The sequence below is a fragment of the Erpetoichthys calabaricus genome, chromosome 2 (assembly GCF_900747795.2).
Source record: "Erpetoichthys calabaricus chromosome 2, fErpCal1.3, whole genome shotgun sequence".
In the NCBI taxonomy this organism is placed as follows: Eukaryota; Metazoa; Chordata; class Cladistia; order Polypteriformes; family Polypteridae; genus Erpetoichthys; species Erpetoichthys calabaricus.
In genome coordinates, this window is record NC_041395.2 from 220,216,324 (window position 1) to 220,239,012 (window position 22,689).

The window sequence follows — 22,689 nt, forward strand, 5'->3', positions numbered from 1 at the left end:
GGGGGATTTGTAAAAAACTTTGTGATGACATGTGAAGGGGCTGTATAAAATAAAGAATGATTGGTCAATAAGTGGTGGTAAAATGGCTAGCACTGCTGTCTGACAGTATTGTGGTAATGCGTTTGTTTCATGGCGTTATCACTGCCTATGTGCAGTTTGCATGGCTGCAAGGATTTTCTCAAGATGTTCAGGATTCCTGTATAAAACACAGACTAGACAGGAACGAATTTGCACCATCTGGGTTGGCCATGCAGAGAAAGACCTCCACTTCAATTCTTCACTGTATGCCCAACACCAGTTATTGTTACTTACTGCCAAACGTTGAGCACTCTCTTACTATGCAGAACCAGAAGCTTGAAGGCTAAAATGTTACTGTCAATTCACTACAACAAGAGAATTATATATTTAGACCCATTCCCGAAATACACAACATTTAATACATGGAATACACTGAGCCTTGGGAAATTTATATGACAATATATCTGTAAACAAAATCAACAACTGTGCCTCAAATATAATCTGTCACCAAAACATTTCTACTTTGTTCAAGTTAAAGACTTTGATAAAAAGTACACTGTCCAACTGTCCTGTATATCTCAACTTGGTGTAGAAATTATATATTTTGCTTTAGTTGTGACAAAGATATAGGTCTGCTTCCCAGCCATATCAGTGTTTCCAAAAGAGCACACATCTAGATAATGAGAAAGCATTTCTTTCAATTAGATTTCCAGACAATGAGTGGAAGTTAGTCATTGATAAAATTCACTTTTCCTCAGTCTGTATGAAACATGGTCTTACACAACAAATCCCATATTTTTGTCAACTCAGATTATCCAAAATGTATGTGTTAAGATGCTAGTTGCAAGCGATGATTCACTGGGTTATGTATTTTAGGTACACCTCCTGCTTATGTTTCAGTTAAAGAGGGTCTTAAGACCATGGCACAATGTGTGACTTTTCCAACGATTAACAGGTGCAGCCATTATTTGCATAATCTTAGATAGTTGAAGTCATTCTCAAAGTCTGACATTCCCAAATTATCATTCCAACTAGTCGATGACATGTCCTAACAAAATCTTGTCTTCAGTTGTAGAGGTATGAGAACTGACATCCAATGACATCCAATGAGTGCTCAACTTAAAGTACAGTACAATGCATATAATGTAGCGATGAGGAGTAAGGAGCACTGGTGTTTTGGATTTCACAAACTGAAGAGAAGCTCATCGATCTGATATCTCATGTTTTATACCACGACAGAATGGAAATAAAAGAAAAAAAAAGAGATTGTGGCTGAACTTGTCATACCCGTAAACCCTTTGTACAGCTCCAGTTCTGTCAAGCAGCATGCTATTGGTTGTCGCAAAAAGGGGTGAGCACAACTGTGATAGAAGGTCAATATGCAGTTACATAATGTGACACGGGCAGTAATTTTCAGTCATTTAAATTGAAATAGTTTGGTGATCAGATCAGCAAATTCAGTCATCAACTTTGACATACTCCACGATATACAGTACATCCTTCACACTCTAACATTTTTATGAACCAGAGACATACCAAGCACAAAGTCCCAAAAAAAAAAACCCAAAAAAAAACACTAGAAGGGAAAAATCATCAAGCTCCAGCTAGTTACAAAGAGGGCAATAAAGAATCTTTAAAAATAAAAAAGATTTATTTAAACAAAACTATGCTCTAAGGAGTAAAAAGGCTCTGAAGGCAATATCTTCAAAATAGTCAAACCATAAGCAAATAAAGTCCCAATAAACTAAATAAAGAATGGTTGCAAAAACAGAGCCAGTAGAACACCTGAGAATTCATCAACCACCTTGTGCATTCAATGAACCTCAACAGACTGTGGGTTTTCTTCAGCCTTTATATAACTTAGGGCAATGTCTTGTGGGGATGGACAGGAGGCCCCACCTCCTGGGGAACCACCACACAAAACACAAGGAATTTAACTGAAGATACTTTGACGCATAAAAACTAAATAATCAACAATGATAACATAAAAACAAACATAAAAGAGACATTTGAACTCTACCCAGGGAAGGAATCCTTGCTGAAACATGGTACACACACTACAAAGAATTATGTTTGAGTAGATTAATAAGATTACAAACAGTGTCATAATTTCAGGCCAATAAAAACCAGAATTCTTCAGAAGAAAAGCTAAAGGATCAGAATAATTTTTAAAAGAGAGAGGGGAATTGCCAAAGCCCTAACCTATAACAACAAAACTATTTAATATCTTATTAAATTAAGTACAGAAACAAACCAAGAAATACAAAAGTGCACACATTTTCAAATAATAATCAAAATTGTAGAAAGAAAAATAAAGCAAAAGAATAAACCTCAAAAAGAAGTTATACGCTAAACAGTAGAAAATTAAAAAATGAACAAACCAAGTCCAAAAACCAAAAGAGAAAGCCTGATAACAAATTCAAAAGTCAAACCTAGAACTGTCAAAAGACCAAAAAACATGCAAAGAAAAAACAAAAGGGAGTCAAACAACACAAGCAAGGAAAGCTAATTACATGGTAGTGAAATAAAGACCGGGGCAAAACTACAAACATTACAACAAAGGTTAGGAACAAGTAAGGTGGTAAGGGAATATGACAAAATTCACAAAAAAAGGAAATGACAACAAAACAAACATAGAATCTTAACAGACGGGGATTTATTGCCCAACATGACCTGAACGTTTTTGTTGTAGCAGTTTGGCTATTTGACAATTTGGTTTATTTTTTTCAGTATTGTTGCAATGCATCGTTTGGATAGCGGGGCATAACATGGCCAGACGTCCAGTATTTCCTGGCCCTGTATATCAGCCTCAGTTTTTTTTTTTTGTATTTTTTTTAAATTTTACTGATTTTATTGTACTCATTCCATACAAATAGGTAAAGTTTTACAAAAAAATAGGATTGAAAACAAATCAACCCCCCACCCCTGAGAAAGAGAGCATGGCCAACGGAGTAAAACTTAAAGCTTGTAAAAGTACATAAGTTGATGGGTTTAATAGGCAGATAAATATAAATGGAGAAGAAAAAGAAATGGGAAGAGAATTATTTCCTTAGTGCTTTAAGAGCTTATTCTAAAATATTATTGATTAGATCCTGTCAGGTTTTGAAAAAGTTCTGCACAGATCCTCTAACTCAGAATTTGATTTTTTCCAAATTCAAATAATATAAAACATCAGTTACCCACTGACTTGAAAGAGGAGAGTTCTTCCAGTTTAGCAAAATAAGCCTGCGTGCCAATAGTGTAGTGAAGGCAATCACAGTTTGTTTGGAAGAACACCACACACAGCTGTTAGTGGATTAGGAGGGATTGTGACGCCCAGGCTGTTTGAAAGGCACTTAAAAACTTTTGTCCAGAATGATGTTAATTTGGTGCAGGCCTAAAACATGTGACCCAGTGAGGCTGGAACTTGATTGCAGCATTCACAGGTTGGATCTTGCCCTGGAAACATTTTGGACAGTTTTAAGCGAGACAGATGTGCTCGATATATAATTTTGAGTTGAATAATTGTATGCTTTGCGCATATGGAGCTCGAGTGAATTCTCTGCATTGCTACCTTCCACTCCTTTTCTGATATGTTGAGTGAGAGATCCTTTTCCCATTGTCCTCTTGGATCTTTGAAAAGGAGGGACTGTAAAATAATTTTATATATTGCAGAAATGCTGTCTGAGTCCTTGAAACTGAGTAATATTTTTTCCAGTATAGAGGAGGGTGCGAGATAAGGAAAATCGGGCAGGTTCTGTTTAACAAAGTTTCTAATTTGAAGATCGTGAAAGAAATGTGATGCTGGAAAGTTAAAATTTGGAATGTAATTGTTCATAGGATGCAAAGATGTTGTCTATATAAAGATCTCTAAGCAATTTAATCCCAAATGTTTTTCAGATATTAAAAACTGCATATGTTTGCGAGGGTTGAAAAAGGTGGTTCTCATGCAGAGGTGCCACAGATAAAAGATTTTCCATCTTAAAATGCTTTCTACACTGGTTCCATATTCTGAGTGAGTGAAGCACAATTGGGTTATTAGTATATTGGTAATAACTTGCATTTATTGGGGCACAAAGCAAGGAATATAAAGAAGTACTGCAGGATTTTATTTATATTGCGGACCAAGCCTGTGTATGTTCATCTATTTGTGTCCAGGTTTTTATAGCTTGTGTGTTTGCTGCCCAGTAATAGAACTGAAGTTAGGTAGAGCCATGCCACCTTCTGCCTTAGGTCTTTGTAGGGTCGCTCTTTGGATACGTGGGTGTTTTGAGTTCCAAATAAATGAGGTTATGGTTGAATCTAATTGCTTAAAAAATGATTTATTGATGTATATTGGAATGTTTTGAAATAAAAAGACAAGCTTAGGAAGGATATTCATCTTAACAACGTTAATTCTTCCAGCTAGAGTCAGATGGAGGGTTGACCATCTATGCAAGTCTTTCTTAATTTTTTCCATACAGATGGCGAGTTTTTGTTGATAAAGAGCTTTATATTTACTTGTGATATTTACCCCTAGGTATTTAAACTGATCTGCAACAATTAAAGGGAAGGTGTCCAATCTAATATTGTATGCTTGAGAATTCACTGGAAAGAGTTCACTTTTATTCAAATTAATTCTGAGACCAGTGATCTTTTGAAATTCTTTAAGTGTTGTTAAGACTGCAGGTACAGTATTTTGTGGGTCTGATATATACAGCACCATATAATCTGCATAGAGAAAAATTTTCTGTTCAAGTCCTTCTCTGATAATCTCCTTTATCTGATAAGCATTTCGACAGTGAACTGTCAGTGGTTCAATGGCGATTACAAATAGCAGTGGTGACAAGGGGCATCCTTGTCTGGTACCACGTTCTAGTTTAAAGTAGTCTGAACAAATGTTAATACGAACTGAAGCTTCTGGTTTGGTATACAGTAGTTTGATCCATGCACAAATGTTCGGGCCAAACCCAAATTTCTCTAATGTAATGAAAAGGTAGTTCCATTAAAATATCAAATGCTTTTTCTGCATTCAACAATAATAATATCTCTGGGGTATTTTACTTTGCTGGTGAATAATTACATTAAACAGGCGTCGAAGATTGGAAGCTAAGTGTCGGCCTTTAATAAATCCAGTTTGATCTTGTGATATTACCGAAGGCAGCACTTTCTCCATCCTTCTAGCTAGGATTTTTGAGAGTATCTTAACATCATTATTCAGAAGTGAAATTGGTCTGTATGATGCACATTGTAATAAGTCCTTATTTCATTTAGGAAAGACGGTGATTAATGGTTGGCGAAAAGTTTGAGGTAGAATTTTATTGTCTCTAGCTTCTGTAAATGTTGCTAATTAGAGGGAAGCTAGCTGAGTGGAGAATTTCTTATAAAATTCTACAGGGTAGCCATCAGGGCCTGCTGCTTTCCCACTTTGAAGTGACTTTATAGCATCTAGTAATTCTGGCAGCACTAGAAGTTTATCCAGTTCCTCTGCACTAAAAGTATCTATTTGTGGTATCTGTAATGTATGCAGAAATGCATTAGATTGTGTGTTGTCTTCTTTAAACTCAGTAGAATACAGTAATCCCTCCTCCATCGCGGGGGTTGCGTTCCAGAGCCACCCGCGAAATAGGAAAATCCGCGAAGTAGAAACCATATGTTTATATGGTTATTTTTAGAATGTCATGCTTGGGTCACAGATTTGCGCAGAAACACAGGAGGTTGTAGAGAGACAGGAACGTTATTCAAACACTGCAAACAAACATTTGTCTCTTTTTCAAAAGTTTAAACTGTGCTCCATGACAAGACAGAGATGACAGTTCTGTCTCACAATTAAAAGAATGCAAACATATCTTCCTTTTCAAAGGAGTGCAAAGCAAGCAGTCAAAAAAAAAAATCAATACGGCTTTTTGGCTTTTAAGTATGCGAAGCACCGCCGGTACAAAGCTGTTGAAGGCGGCAGCTCACACCCCCTCTATCAGGAGCAGGAAGAGAGAGAGAGCCACTGAAAAACAAATAAAGTCAAAAATCAATACGTGCCCTTTGAGCTTTTAAGTATGCGAAGCTCCGTGCAGCATGTCCTTCAGGAAGCAGCTGCACACAGCCCCCCTGCTCACACCCCCCTACGTCAGCGCGAGAGAGAGAGAGAGAGAGAGATAGAGAGAAAGAAAGTAAGTTGGGTAGCTTCTCAGCCATCTGCCAATAGCGTCCCTTGTATGAAATCAACTGGGCAAACCAACTGAGGAAGCATGTACCGGAAATTAAAAGACCCATTGTCCGCAGAAACCCGCGAAGCAGCGAAAAATCCGCGATATATATTTAAATATGCTTACATATAAAATCCGCGATGGAGTGAAGCCACGAAAGGCGAAGCGCGATATAGCGAGGGATCACTGTATAAGGATTTATAGTAGTCTCTAAATGTGTACATTATATTTTTATGGTCAATGATTTTATCTCAGTTCGTGTTGGCGATTGCTGGGATTGCATTGCGAACTTCTTGCTTGTGGATTTATTGAGCTAAGAGCTTATTAGCTTTCTCTCCGTGTTCATAGTAATGATGTCGTGATTTAAAAATGAGTTGTTCAGTTTCTTTGGTTGTTAGGAGGTTTAGCTCTGATTACAGAGCCTGCCTTTTCCTATGAAGAGCCTCACTTGGACACCTGGCATGTTCTTCATCTAGTCTAGTAATTTCTCTGGTTAGCTCTGATACCTTCTTGGTTTCTAATTTATTTCTGTGGGAAAGATATGAAATAATTTGTCCTCTTAAGAAGGCCTTTAGAGTTTCCCAGAGTATTCCTGCAGAGACCTCTGAGGATGTATTTGTCTCTAAAAAAAACTGATTAGTTTGGATATAAATTCTATACAGTTCTCATCTGCTAACAGAAGTGGGTTAAGACTCCATCTGAGAGATGAGTGTGTGGGGCATAATGATTTTAGCTCCAAAATCAGTGGGGCATGGTCAGAAATAACAATAGCGTTGTATTTTCAAGATTTAATCGTAGGCAAGAAATTATTATCTATAAAGAAATAATCAATTCTTGAGTAGCAATGATGCACTGATGAGTAGAAGGAATATGTTCTTGAGTTTGGGTTTAGAAACCCCCAGGGGTCTGATAGGTTGTGGTCAGTTAAAAACTGTGTAATTGTCTTTGCAGTGTTAGATGTCATCACCCCTGTGACAGGAGACCTATCTAAGAGTGGATTTAAAACACAATAAAATTCCCTAGCCATTATTGTACATTTTGCATGAATTCCCTATCATCAACATTGGGTGCAAAAAAATTTATCAAAATCACTTTACAATTAAATAAATTTCTCATGACAATCACATATCTCCCTTTAGATCAGATACTACATCTGATACCACAAATGAGACTGTTCTATCTATGAGAATTCCCACACCTCTAGTTTTCTTTGTAAAGCTGGAATGGAACATTTGGCCAGTCCAGTCTTTTTGCAGCCAGAACTGATCCTTGCTTAGTAAGTGGGTCTCCTGTAAAAATACTATTTTAGCGTTTAGACCTTTCTAAACTTTCTTTCTCTTTAATTCATGATTCAGGCCTTTAACATTCCAGCTCACAAAGTTAACTGTCCCATCATGGAGACAATGATTCTGAATTTTTGAAGTCATTATGTAGTCTTAACTGGAAGTGAGACAGCTTTAACCTTAATTTTCAATTTTCCCATGAGTTATTGCCATGCAGCCTATTGTTACGTTGGTAGTTATAATTATAAGGATTAGAAAGATAGATTAGATATAGCTTGCTCTCTTTCTCTCCCCCCCCCCCCCCACCATTTCGCCTCCCTACATGAGGCTGGACTCCACTTCACAAAGTTCCAGTCCTCTGACTTACCTAGAGACAGAGCATGTCCAAAACAAAACAAAACAAGACCCCCAGCTGCGGCGTTTGAGGATTAAAAAGTAGAGATATCTATTGCCGATAAAGTCTAAATACTATAAGCATAAAATATAATCTTCAACAGTCTTGAAATATTAAGACAGTAAACCCAGGGAATGGTGTTAAAAAGTGGTCATGGATAAGCATAGTAAACCCTAATGCAATAATAAAAATAACAATAAACCAAGGGTATGATGGTAAACAGTCTCCTTTAGAATAGTAAAAAAAAAAAAAACAGAAAAAAAACCTACTTTAATTTCTTCCACACATACGCCTATAATTGTAATAAAAACATAAACAAAAAGTGTCCAAGAATAGAAAAGGATGTTTAATTATGGTACCCGTATCTTTGCAAGCAGATCAGACAGCAGGTAGTATCTTCTCGTCATGCCATGACAGGATGCAACTCACTATCTTATTTCAAAAAAGTGTTGGGACCAGCTTTCTTAACTCCTTCTCTGCTTCCTCCTTGCTGGAGAAGATGTAATATTTGTCTTGAATATCCACTTTCAGTTTGGCAGGATACAAGAGGCTGTATCTGATATTGGCTTTCCATAACCGCTGTTTAATGTTATAAAAAGCTGCACGTTTAGCAGCTGTTGAGGGTGAGAAATCAGGGAAAATACGAATGTGGTTATTTCAAATATAATCTCTTGTTTCTATCTGAGAAGTGCCATTACATTAAGCTTAAATTGTAATCCCTCGAAGTGGACAATTAGAGTTCTAGGTTTAGAGGTATTTGATCCATGTATGCGATAAGATGCTGCTATCTCGGTATCTGATTTAAAGTCCTCGCCAATTATTTTTGAGAATAGTTCAGCTATGAATTTCACTGAGTTTGGACTTTCATGATTCTCAGGAAGACCTTGGATGCTAATATTATTCCTTCTGCATCCATCTTCCAGAGCTGCATGTCTGTCTCCGAGTTTTTTGCATTCTGAATTCGCAGCTGTAGCTTTTCCATCGGCGGTAGATGCTGAGTGCTCCGAATTGATGTTTCAATTCGAGTCGTGAATGTCTGCTCAACGTCTTCCAGCTGATTGGCAAGTTCTCTCAGTTTAGATGCATTTTCCTGAATGTGATCCTCAATTTTTCCCAGCATACCTTTAAAGGTTGCATCAAAACGATTATATATACGTTTTTCCAAGTCTTCATTATCCTGCCGCAGCTCCAGCAGCAGTTTCTCATTTGTCTCGTTTTGCAGCTTCTCGTTTGTCTCGAGCAAGCCATTTATTTCTTTCTATATATTTTTATGAATGTCTTTCTTAAGCTCAGTTATGGCCGTGGCCATGGCCAATGTTGCGAAGACTGAACTATTAACTCATATCTGCACTTCATTTTGAAATTGTAATGTCTGCACAAAAAGAAACAGTCATGGATGGATTTTAATTATGACTTAGCAGATGAGTGTCAGAAAAATAAGCAAGGATTGATGTAAGTAAGAAAATGGCCATTTAAACAGAGCACAAAACATGAAACAAAAAGCAGGGTCAAAAAGGATGTAGCAGTCAAAAGCTAGGTAGATGATTCATTCATTAGCCAAAATGAGAGACAAGAATCAAAGTCCAGAAACCAAATAAAGACAAAAACAATAGTCAAACTAATATAATAAGCCACACGCAGAGTTCTTCAAGGACATCTGAATGCTCAGATGATTTGGAAATACTTGATGCTGATTTTTATTCCATCACGACAATAACATCACACGGTGCGAACCTCTGATCATTAAGCCTAGCAACAAACTAGCAACTGCACAACAAAAATAGTGTTTATATACAAAAGCAATATTTTGTTGTGGGAGAAAGATTTAAAAAAGAAACATAGAAACATATCAAATCAAAAAATGAATGGAACCACTGAATTCCTTGACCACCGAAAACCCAGAATTAAAACTTAACTTTTTGAGGCTAAGTAATGACTACAAAATATTAAAATACAGTCAAATTATGGACAGGCCTGTTAGCAGGAGATGACGTTGTGGTGATGTTAAAGCACAAAACAAGATATGAACAATTAAAAAACAATACTGCAGTATTTGGCATTGACACATTTTTCACGTCTGGAAGGAGAACCCAAGAGACAGAGAAGGGAATGAAAGAAACAAAAAAACTCTCCTGGATCAGTTGAGGATTTATTTGTGTGAAAGGTCAATAAAGTTGTGTAATGGTGCCATCCTGTGACAACAGTCAGCACTCAGTCAGCATCATCTCAATGTAACGCGTGAGAAGAAGATCATTACATTTTACTTCATGTGAGCTATGGTTGGGAAGTTTATTAGGACTGACCAGAGTATGTATGGTGACAAGCATGGGTAAAGATAGTAACACATTACAAGTTAAAATCTGGGAAATGTTTCAGCTCAGCAATATTACAAAACTCCAAGTCAGGCAAAACCCAAGAACTTCCAAAATAGAGGAGAAAGAGATGGAACAACTTTTTGACAATGATGTTAGGATTCCTTTTCAACTAGGGACAAAAGCAGCCATACCACTAAACCACTACATCCAGAAACAGCCTGGAATTCAAAAAGAACTTCTAAGATTGAAAGGATTTGAATGTTAATGCTTTCTTTTTTTGTAATTCTCCTGCTTTCTTCTGTTCACTGAGATTGAATGAAAGGGCCACAATAGACACACACACAACTCAACCTTTCACTAACAACATTCTTTCTGTGAGTAAGTTACTCATGCCGCCTCGGCAAACACCCACTCAGCCCTTTGGGGTTTATTCATTCACTCTAAACCCCTGCCATTCTGAAACACGCCTGTACAGCTTCAGACAAAAACACTTTAGCTTGTGCATAAAGAGTGAAATGCACTGTACCTTTCTTAGGTAAAGAAGACAAGACCTTCAAAAGAAACAACCTGCGTACACTCAGTGTAAGCCTGACTTTATCAACATTATTGAGAACATGACAAACTAAAACAAAATACCAAGAAGAAGGTCCAGGAACTACAACAGTGTCTTAGGAGGCAGGGTGGGGAGAACCAATGTAGACATGCTATGTTTTCAAGGAAAAATAAGTGAGATTTAATTTACAACGATTATGTGAAGGAAGTGTGAAGCCAGCCTTAGCAGCATCTGCATGAATTGAGAGGCCCCTCCCACTTGGGCTCAATATGAAGAGGAAAAAAGGCAATAAGATAGGAAGAACAAGACAATTAAGAAAAAGGAGAAGCATAATTAAAACATGATTAACAAAGAACGGAATCACTGGAACTATCCAAGAGAAATTAACACATACAATGTCATTCATAAAACCGATAAAATGATTTACAAAGAAAATGAAAAGAAACAAACAACAGCAATAAAAAAAACTAAAGCTGGGGATGGAGACGCAGCAATACCATTATAGACTATCACATTTATGTGGACTGCAGAGCAGAAATCATTGAACTGCATTCCAGATTCTATTTCGAAAACTGTCAAATACCACACATAGCAACTTATTCTTTAGGTTATACTGTGAATATTTGGGCACTTATATTATACCAAACTCAGATAATGCTTTTCATAAAGTGCATTATTATGTGCTTTTTCAATTGATACTGCCTTATAAAATGTAATGTGTTCGCATAAAAGGGCTTTAGTAGCTAAATTGTAAGCTCTTTTCTTAAATATACTGTGATTGTCATTCAGATGAGTGAGGGAATTGCAGGCTGGAGAGAATGGGGCTGAACACTGCCTAAGGAACTGAGAGAAATTTGCACTGACAGGAGCATTATAAGTATTGAACATAATGCAGATGTAGGAACAAGAACATATGAGAGAAGTATGGCTGCCCTGTGTATGCTGGGTGCCCAAGTAGTACAACCAGGGCAGAAATATGTTCCTTGGGTTAATAGAGGGTACAAGATCTCTTTTGGGAAGGCATGTGGTTTTATTGTTCCTCTGACAGTACAAGTAGCTACATTTGGAGATTGAATATTCAAGTCCAGCAAAGGTCTCGGGGGGTTAAGAGACACCAGGAGCTGCTGGTGTAGCTCTAGCTTAGTGTCTTTGTTGGGCTGCCCCAACTTCAGAAGTAAATCCAGAGTTCAGAAACCGTGTATCTCAAGGTGAATGAGAAAAAGATTTGGTGTGTTCTGAGGTACTTTAAGGTAGGTGACAGGGTGGGACCATCTTAGTTAGCCGAAAGAGACCTGAAATCATATAGGCAGACACAGGGAGGCAACAGGGTTTGTTGTTTCTTCTACGTATGTGTTATTTTTGTGCACATCCCTTTGTTCATTCATCCCTTGTGCTTATATGTATAATAAATATTTATTTCTGCACATTTTTGACTCTTTGGCTTTATTCTGGGCCAGAAGACCCCATAAAAGCACCTCCTATAGTTCACAATACTTTAAACAAAGTTGATAGAAAAGAATATTTAAAATTATAAAGTATACACAATATAATATTTGCTTGCTGGAAAACACAATTAAAATGATAATATTAACATGCATTTTAGTTTGATTTATCTTGTACTTAGCATTATGCATCCATCAGTCCATCCATCCATCACCTTAACCCACTAAGTACAATAAAATAATGCAGAAAGGGTCTGAATTATTAATTAAAAAAAAATAAAACAGATATCTTTGCTTTGAATTGGTGCCCCATCAAGGGTTTAATGTATTATGCGAAGCAAGTCTTATTTTGAAATGCTCTTTGTGAGAATTGCAATGTGCTATTTTGGGCTGCTGTGAAAATTAAAGTTGTGTGTCTGTTAGATATCTTGGTAGTTCTTTTCTTTAAGTGATATATAAAGGTTGAACGTCCTTCATCTTCTGCTGTCAGGTGTGTTATTGAACACAGATATTGTAATGGCACCATTATGTGTTTAAATCTTATCGTTCTCAGAAAATAACGTAGGGCTGGTTCTCACCTTATGCACGATGCTGCCAGTATAGGCTCTGAATTCTCCACGATCTTGAATTAGATAAAGGGGATTTACTTATGTTATACTGTAAGTTAAGCTATCTTAAATATTAGTACTATACCCACTGTAACATTATTATAACAGTGTTATATACTGTAATAATTGGTAGCACACAAGTATCTAATTAACTGCAGTATAACTCTAATAAAAAGGTGCTCACAATAGCAAGGTGAAATATACTGCACTGTAAATAAAGGCTTTTCATTGAAGGACTTTTTGGTATGTAGCATTTTTTATTTTAAATTTTTGTATACATTCTCTGACCACCTGGGTTACACTAATTAACGTAGGACTATTTACTCAATGACGGTAGTGTTGCTGCTTCACAAATCCATTGTTCTTGGTTCAAATCCCTTGCCTGGTTGTTGTCCACGTGGAGCTGAATGCTCTCTCCATGTCTCTGTGGCTTTGACTCCAGTTTTCTTCTCATATTTCCAATGGCATGCTGGTTATATTAACTGTAAACTGTAAATTGTCCATGTTTGAGGGCACTACAGTGGGCTGGCATCCTGTCTAGGGCTGATTCCTTCTTTTTTTACTCTGTGCTTTAAAAACAGGTCAGAACACTGAAGGGTCATGTATAGAAAGAAGCAAGATTAGAAAATGAATCTGAGCCAGGATAAACCCCAGTAACCCTGAATTGAAGGTGTGTTTTACACTGTAGGTACGAATGTATTTATTTATTTAGTCACATTATTTACACGCATTGCCATTCAAACTGAGCATAATCCCAATCCCAAATAGATTACAATACGGATCATATCACTCTCACATCCCACAGACATGTTTTTACGTTGATTGATGAGTCCACATTGGCCCTGTCCAGTCTAAATGCACGTGTACATAGTGTATGAGTGGGTCCTGTGATGGACCAGAACCCTGTCCAGTATTGATTCCTGCCTCCTATCACCCTGAATTGGATTAAATGGGTGTTGAGAATGTTAAATTATGTGGCAAACTACAGCTGATTATGAGCAGTACAGTGCTTAGCTCTCTTGTCTCAAAGCTGCAGACACCAGGGTTCAAATTCTGGCTGCTCCCTGAATTTGTCGAATTTCCATCATGTCTCAGTGTCCATAAAGGATTTTGTTCCATTTTTCCTTAAATGTCACAAAGACATGTAGATTAGTTTAATCTGTGGCTCCAAATCAGCCTAAATGACTTATTATAACTGATATACTCTCATCCCTTGCCCCTCTAGAAATCCTGAAATGATTGAGTGGGCTTGATAATTGATGAACGGATGTACAATGGACCTATTCACACTCATAAAACACGTATAATCAATGCTGCTCATATTTCTTTGCACCAGCACTTTCTTACTTCATTCCTTTCATTCTGATAGAGACAGGTCTACGACTCCTCACATCACCAAATTATAAAATTCATTGCATTAACTGAATAATATTAAGAAAGCATATTTACAGGATAACTTGGTAAAAGGAGTTTATTTATTTTCATGGACAATTTAGCCAACATGGTTGCTTAAAGGAATGGTCTTTTAAGTGTGGTTTACTCCTTGAAGAAAGCCTTATCGAAATGGCTTATAAATCTCTCATAGCTGCAGACCTTATGAGGACACAGCACTGTTAGTCCATAAGGTGCAGACAAACTGCTCTTAAAAAGTTTAGAATTACTGTATTATACCTGCTACTGAGCCTTTAATGGACAGACCCCAAAGATTCATTTTAAGGAAAGGATAACAAAGCTACTGATGTAGCCCTCCTTTGTCATATAGACCCTCAAGTAGAGAGAGCAAGGTGGTCTTTTTTAACATACTACTGAATGAGGAGGGCCTGGGGGTGCAGCACTTGCTGGATAACAATTTAGAACAATGAGGTGTCATCCTGGTGGAAGACTGAAGCAGTCAAAAGGATGGGTGAACTGGGAGGTATGGGAGGTAAGGGGACAAGCTACTCTCATCTCCAGTTAGGTTCAGCTAGAACCAATGAAAACGTAATGATTTATATTTTGAGTGTTTACTGTCATTTTGCCAGGTCTCTAGGTTGTTATGGTTTCTTTTCAATGTGCCATTCATGAAAAATTAAACTTGTGAAGGCCGAAGGAGTAAAGTTTAATTACTTTAAATTGTATTTTTTTCTATTTATGCAATGCAGCCCCCATTTTTATGGAATATTACAGTAATGTCTTTTGTTAAAGTGACATGTTAAAGTGTGTATATGTACATGGTGTATATGCACAATGACATATTTCTGAAATCTCACTCACTCTTCTGTTTTACATTACTGTATTTTTCCCCACATAGGACTGCAAGACTACCTCGCGGGGTGGCAGAGGGCCCCTTTTCCCACCTCAACAGGAGGAAGCTACATGCACCATGGTCATAGAAAATAATGTCATTAGATTAAGGAAGATACAAAGTGCTATTATAGATGATAACAATTCTTTTTAAAAAACATCAAATCTGTTAGCATCTCAACTATCGATAGAGTGCAAGAAAAGACACCAGATGAGTGTGAATCAGTTGTACCATGTACCAGTTGAAAGTAATGGTGACACAGTGAAGGAGCCATGGTACCAGTATGTACAGGTAAACCATCTGTGTGCATACAGTTACTGTGCTTTACAGCAAATAGTACAACATTGAATATAGTGATATACAGTACAGTAAGTGTGACCTGTACACATTTGCTATGGCTGTAGGAAAGAACATGCAATATGTCTACATTTGATGTAACTTTATCTTGTCCAGAAATAAAAATACATGAAATTCATACAACTCTTTTTTTTTCTTCTGGGATATAAGATACAATGGAACTGGAATCAAGTGAACCACTCACAATTTCACATACCTGGATGAGGCTGGCTTCAACCTGGCCAAAGGTAGAAGGTGTGGTTGAAATGTCATCAGCCACAGAGCTACTGTCGATGTGCCAGGCCAAAGTGGAAGGAACATCACTATGTGTGCTGCTGTTTCAGTGCATGGTGTGAAACCATATTGCCCATTTTTTTAATTCAGTTGAGGAGTTCTACTCAGCATGGAGGTGGAAGGTTTACGATTGCCAGCCACAAAGTCAACTGACCCTGCTGGATGACTTGGATGAAACATGTGAGGGCATCACAGCAGATGACAGCAGAGGCTGGATTAGATATTCTGAAAGATCCTTTTCAAAGGAAGATATCCGCTGTGATGTGGATGAGAATTTGTAGCCATACAGACATGAACGTCAGGAGGTGTAGAGAGACTGCACTGTAATTCTCCATACAGAGCTGCATGTACAGTTCTGTCTAAGGGGTGTTTCCTGTGTTTATATTGCTAATTTTGTATTTTTTTCCTTTGTGCTATATAGTGTTGTAAAACGGTCTTGTCTTTTTCTTTTCTTTATCACAAAGATATGGTCTGTCAACAAATTACAGTAGAAACAGTAAGAGTGTAAATGTGAATCCTGTCCAATCTCTTGGAATTAATCTCCCACATATAGTTATACTGTATGTGTGACTTTGTACTGTTGAAATTGATATATGCTATCCATAAAAACACATGCAGATCTGTGCATTTTCAATTATTGTCATCAAAACCTTAGCTATAGTTCACATCAGAAAATACTTAAAGAGTACACTGTTATATTGGCAACATGGCTAACCATTTTGACTATCTTGTTTGTAGTACTAGGGTGTTGTACCGTGTTAGCCATTATGAATGTAGTGAAAAGTCAAGCAAAATGACACATTTTATTGACTAACTAAAAAGAATACAATATGCAAGCTTTTGAAGCAACTCAGGCCCCTTCTCCAGGCAAGAATATCTTGTTTGTAAACAATGCCACAAGGACTCGTCTTTGTGATGGCACTGACATGTTCATTGACATACTGTGAATATTTGCTTTTGAGAGATCAACTAAGGATTCATAGCATATTATGGATTTTTGCATGTAATCCATTGTGTGGTGCTGTTTATACAAATTATTTTGAGAAATGCACTGTTTTGCGAATGTTAAGGATGATTCGAGAAATGTTCCAAAGTGACAGAGAAAAAATGTAATTTCATTGAAATTTATGTATAACTTCAGGGCCATTATAATGTTAACAAATTTAACAAAAATGTGTGTCCATTGCTGCTGATCATGTCAGATTCTCGGAAAATACCCTACTTCCCCTGTATTGTGCATATACTTATTTTCCTGCTATAACATTTCTTAATGAAATTGGTTGTGTGTGCAGGTAAGAATAAGAATATTTGGGCTCCTTCCCATTTTTGGAAAAGTTTACTTTGTTTTTTATAGGATGGGTTATTTATCATGGGCACTGCCATGATCTTTATGGAGATGAATCTCACTGTGTTTCTTGGTGCTGATGTTTTGTGCCTCTCACATTGCTGCTATTAAAGATGGTGGGATGCTTAGTGAAACATCCGAACTTTGTTGACAGTGATGAAGAAAAAACTTGAAAAACAAAACAAATGATTTTAAAACAACGGTTTTAGGGGATTTGCTTCCTTGCTTTTGTCTTGGCTTTGGTGTTTTCAACTGAAACCCTCCACCTGTGCCCTTAACCCAGTATCCATAGACTTTTTCAAAGAAGTCTCTGTTGTGTTAATTGATAGTATACTTGACATAGTGAACTCATCATTAAATATGGAGGTCTTCCTTGACTGTTTTAAGACTGCAGTTGTTAATCCACTGCTGTCTTTGACAATTCAGACCAATATCTAACCAATATCTAACCCGCCTTTTTTAAGTAAAACTGTAGAAAAGACAGTCGTTACGCAGCTAAGTGATTACTTGAATAAACTTTCTATTCTTGACACGTTTTACTCAGTTTTAGAACAAATCACAGTACACAAACTGCACTCGTTAAAGTAGTAAGTGATTTGGGGGTTAATGCCATATATCTATTCTTGTTCTCCTTGACTTGAGTGCAGCATTTGACACCATTGTTCACAGTATTCTTATAAATCGCCTTAGTCAATGGGTAGGCGTCTCCAGCAATGTCTTAAATGGGTTTCAGCCTCACTTAACAGGTAAAAAAATCTTTATTAATTGTGGTGATTATACCCACCCTGCGGTGGGCTGGCGCCCTGCCCTGGGTTTATTTCCTGCCTTGTGCCCTGTGTTGGCTGGGATTGGCTCCAGCAGACCCCCGTGACCCTGTAGTTAGTATATAGCGGGTTGGATAATGGATGGATGGATGATTATACCCTTAGAGACCCATGATATGGTGTACCACAAGGATCTATTTTGGGTCCAGTGCTGTTTTTGATCTACTGTATATGCTTCCATTAGGTCAGATTATCTCAAAGCACAAATTGAGCTACCATAGCTATGCAGATGACACACAGCTGTATTTATCGGTAGCACCTGAAGACCCTGACGCTCCTGGCTCTCTGATCCTGTGTCTTACTTTTATTTCTGAATGGATGAACAATAACTTTCTCAAACGTAATAAGGAGAAAACTGAAATCTTAGTTATTGACAAAAATGGATATAGTGAGAGTATTAGAAGTAAACGTGATCTGTTATATTTGTTATTATTTGTTCTCAAATAATTTAGCGGTAAGTATCGACTGTGGCCTAAATTTTAAATAACCTATTAATCAGATTACTAGGACTCCATTTTTTCACTTAAGGAATATTGCTAAACGTAGACCTCTTTTAACTTTAGAAGATGCTGAAAAATTAGTTCAAGCTTTTATTTTCAGCCGACCAGATTACTGTAATGCACCCTAAAAGAGCTACCTAAGAGAGACATCATTCGCTTGCAATTAGTGCAGAATGCAGCAGCCGGAATCTTAACTAGAAAAAGAAAATTTGAGCACATCTCACCAGAGTTAGCATCATTAAACCCATGTCATTCAGAATTGACTTTAAAATACTACTAATGGTTTATAAAGCCCTAATATTACTCTGTCCTATATTTTAGAATGTTTGTCCTCCTACACTCCAAGTCATAACCTCAGATCTTAAAGTGAAGGTCTGCTTATAATTCCAAGAGCCAACCTGAAAAGAAGAGGTTTTGAATTGATTTGGAATACAGGCTAATACTGTACAACAATTTAAAACACTTCTAAAAACCTGTTATTTTACAATGGCTTTTTTGTAGCTACATTTTAATTGTATCCCTATCAGTTTGTGTGGACATTAAATTATCATTTTCCTCTGGGTTCTGCAATTCCATACTAATCTGTACCATTCTCTGCTGTCTTCTCTGGTTCTTCTGTGGTGGCAATCTGTGCCACCACCACCTGATCAAGGTACCATGCTGTCGCCTGCATTTATGGATTGAATGGCGGGTGTCCCAGATGTCCACATGACCATCATCAAATTCTTTCATGTGAAGCCTGTAAACCATGATGACTGACTTAGAACATCTGGGTTAGCTAGAATGCCCAGTGGGGGCTGGGCAGTCTTTTGGCCTTAGGACCCCTGCAGATTTTGGTTTTATCTCCAGCCTAACTGGAGTTTTTTTTTTTTTCTGTCCTCCTGGCTATCCAACCTTACATTTTATATACTGTATAATATTATTGCCTAATCTTGTTTGTTTACAATTTATTAGGGTGTTCCCTCCTGCTCGCTTCGCTTGCCAACCCCCCCAAGCCTGCGCTACGCTCCAGACACTTCACGTCTCTGCCGCTCGTGTTGTGAAGAGGGGGGCTGAACGCACCCCAAGGAGATGCGATTGCTCCTCCGAAACCCCCTCTTAAACGGTTATACAATGGGAAACAAACAGTTTTTTTTTACCTCCTCGTTGCTCGATCAGCTGCTGCTGCTGTGCCGTGTGATCTGCATCTTGCATGGCGCTTCAAATATTTAAAAGCCTGTATTTATAAATAATAATTTATAAATAAATGTTGTTGTTGTTCTGTGTACTGACCATTATTATCCCTGACTGTTCCTTTTTATCAGCCTTTTATTGGGTAGTATAACTGCTACTTAGAATTAATTGGAATACCACTGCGCACAGCCAGGATGGGCACCTACTCCTTGTGAACCTGAACCGGATACTCGGGTTTTGTTTATGGTTTCTTTCTTTTTGTTCTTTTTCTTCTTTATGTTTTCCTTCCTTGTTTGCCTTTTACGTTGTATTTTGAATTCTGTTTTTCACATCCTCTTTACTTAATATTGAATTGAATTGAATTTACTACGTCTGAAAGAAAAAATCTAAAGGGTTAGTATCAGTTGCATTTTCACTTTAATTAACTGCATTTCGGGCAACGGAGTGTTAGGTTCAAATCCTATGCCTGCTGTTTGTGCGGAGTCTGCAGATATTCTCCAGACATTCCTAAGAGATCCCTGTTACTTTACATGATGACTCTAAATTTGCCCAGTGTGTGTGTGTGTCAGTGGGCTATGAGATGGGTTGGCATCCCACTGAGGGCTGGATGCTGCCTTGCAAATAGGTAGGCTCTGAATCCCCCCTGGACTGAGAGGGTCTTACATCTTATGATTGTGTTTTATTCTGTTTTAAATTTAATTTCATTTGTTATTTGCATTTCCTTTTTTTATTTCCTTTATTTTTTTAATCTTTCTTTGCAAGTGTTTTATTTATTATAGTTATTATACATAGCATACTTTCATGAAATAAAAAGTTACAGAACATGACACAGAGCTGCCCTCAGTGTTGTGTACTCCATCTTCTAAGAGCATCTTGGCTTAATTCAGTACAAAGCTCCACTGGAATGGTGTGAACATACTGGTGTAAGTTTCAGAGACCTGTATTGAGCATTTACTAAACTTTTACACACTCCACTAAGTTACATTAGTGGGTGAGAAAAGGTCCAACACAAACAACAACATCCACTGTAAAAGAAAGTAGACAGGTGGCACACCACAGCCATTCAATAAAATGAAGACATTTCAAGCCCTAGGTGATTAAGAACAAACAACAGCAACACGTTTTAAGGTGTCAACACTGCTTACCAGGTGCCTTGAGAGAAATGTCATGAAATAGCGTCTAGCATAATCTGAACAATGCTATGCAAACATTAATGTTTTTCTCAGATATACTTACAAGTGTTTAGAGTGGCCTCTTTTTCTTCTCGACTTTGAACCATTAAAATTCCTGAAAAGCATGTGATGCATATCAAAAACACTATAGTAGGATTCAGAGTTGCCGTTCTTCAGGCTTCTTTCTCAGATCCCTTCTAATAATGTTAGCTTGTCAGAGTTACCATCTATGGCAGCAGAATTTGTGCCATGATTTTTGTGCCCGCGCTTCCCCTTTTTTTCCAGGTGACTGATACGTATAACAAAACCACCTCTGTTGCAGGTTGCTGCAAATTACTCTCATGTCTTTACATAAAAGTCCTATGTTTGACCTCTAATGTTTATCTAGCAAGATAACTACTTCCCTATTTATCCTTCTTACCTGGCTTTCTGTGGCTGTACATGCATGAGGTTTTACTGGAGTTGGTTTCATTACAAAACCAGTTTATACTCAGCACTGCCTGGGCAGCGAGGAGTCAGAAGGTCAACACCATGGTTCATAGAGCAGAGACCTACAAATCTGAGAATCAGAATGCAGACAACTGAGGGTCTGTAATTTAAGAAAGTAATCAGTATGAAGTGAAGCAGAAATCGGCCATTTGGGAAACTGAAAACATTAATCAGTAATGTAGGTTTGCAAATCACAAAAAGGACTAGAATGATGAGTAAAGTTAACAAAATGGAGAGAAAGTGACCAGGTGAAAGAAAGGTGGTGGTCAATAATCTGGAAAAGTGAAGAGAAAAGAGAGAACCAGGGGTCTGTGAATCAGAAAAGTGATCTTAAGGAATAGACATGGAAGTCCATGTTACGGGAATATGAGGAAAATAAAGGAAAAGGGGGTCTGTGATGAGGTGATGGACCTAGAAGGAAAAAAGTAGGGGTGTGCAGTTCAAAAAAGTTAAGAAAAAGGTATGGGCGTGTGAATCAGAACAGTTACCTTAAGGAACAAACAAGGAAGTCCATGGCATGGGAACATGAGGGAAATGGAAGGAAGGGGATCTGTGAATAGAAGATGGCTACCCAGAAAAGGTAAGTAGTTCAGAAAAGTTAAGGAAAAAATAGAGGCCTGTGAATCAGAAAACTGACCTGAAGAAACAGAATTGGATGGGTCGGTTGTATAGGTCTGTGAAAAGATTACAGAATTTGACCAGAAGGAAGAAAAGCATGAGGTCTGTCAATAAGGAGTGTGAATAGGACTAAGCAAAAGTGATCTTAAGGAAGAGAGGAAGGGACTTCATGATTCAGGAAAGTGAAGACAGGAGAAAGAGAAATGGGAATCTACATGTCAGGAAAATGACCAGCAGAAACCAAAATGGGTTGTCTGTGATTTAGGGAAGTAAATAGAATTTAGAGAAAGGTGACATGATGAAGAGAAACATGGGGTTCATAAATCAAGAAACTCAAGAGAAGAGAGAGAAGTGGGAGTCTGCATTTCAGGAAAATGACCAGACAGAACAGAAATGGGGGGTCATGATTCAAGAAAATGGGAAAAATAGAGTGAAAATTAGAGTTCTGTGATTTTCTATAGAGGTTGTGATGAAGAGGGATGAAGCTCTGTCATTTAGGAAAGTGAACAGAATAGAGAGAAAGTGACTGGACTGAAGAGATGCAAGGGATCTATGATTTTGTGGGGGGTCTGTATTTAGGAGAGTTAAGAGCACAAAAAAATGTGGGTCTGCGATTCAAGAAAATGGCCCAGTCTACTGTCTGTGGTTTAGAAAGATGAATGAAATGGAGGGAAAGTGACCAGGATGAAGAGAAATGAGGCTTCAGAATGTAAAGAAGTGAATAGAATGAAGTGTGGATGTGTGATTCAGAAATCTGACCATAAAGAACAAAGATGGGGCTCAGTTAATATTGGGAAACTGAACCTTATGTAAAGGTCTGTGGTGGGGTGTTTATTTCAGAAACGGGGGCAGAGTGGAACATATCAGTAATTGAGAAATG

The 22,689-nt window shown here is 37.6% G+C and overlaps 1 protein-coding gene across 1 annotated transcript in view; it reads right to left on the reverse strand.

The window, feature by feature from the left end:
* psda (pleckstrin and Sec7 domain containing a) overlaps positions 1-22,689 on the reverse strand; it is a 176,935-nt gene that overhangs the window by 132,526 nt on the left and 21,720 nt on the right. The gene's annotated exons all lie outside the window — the stretch shown is intronic.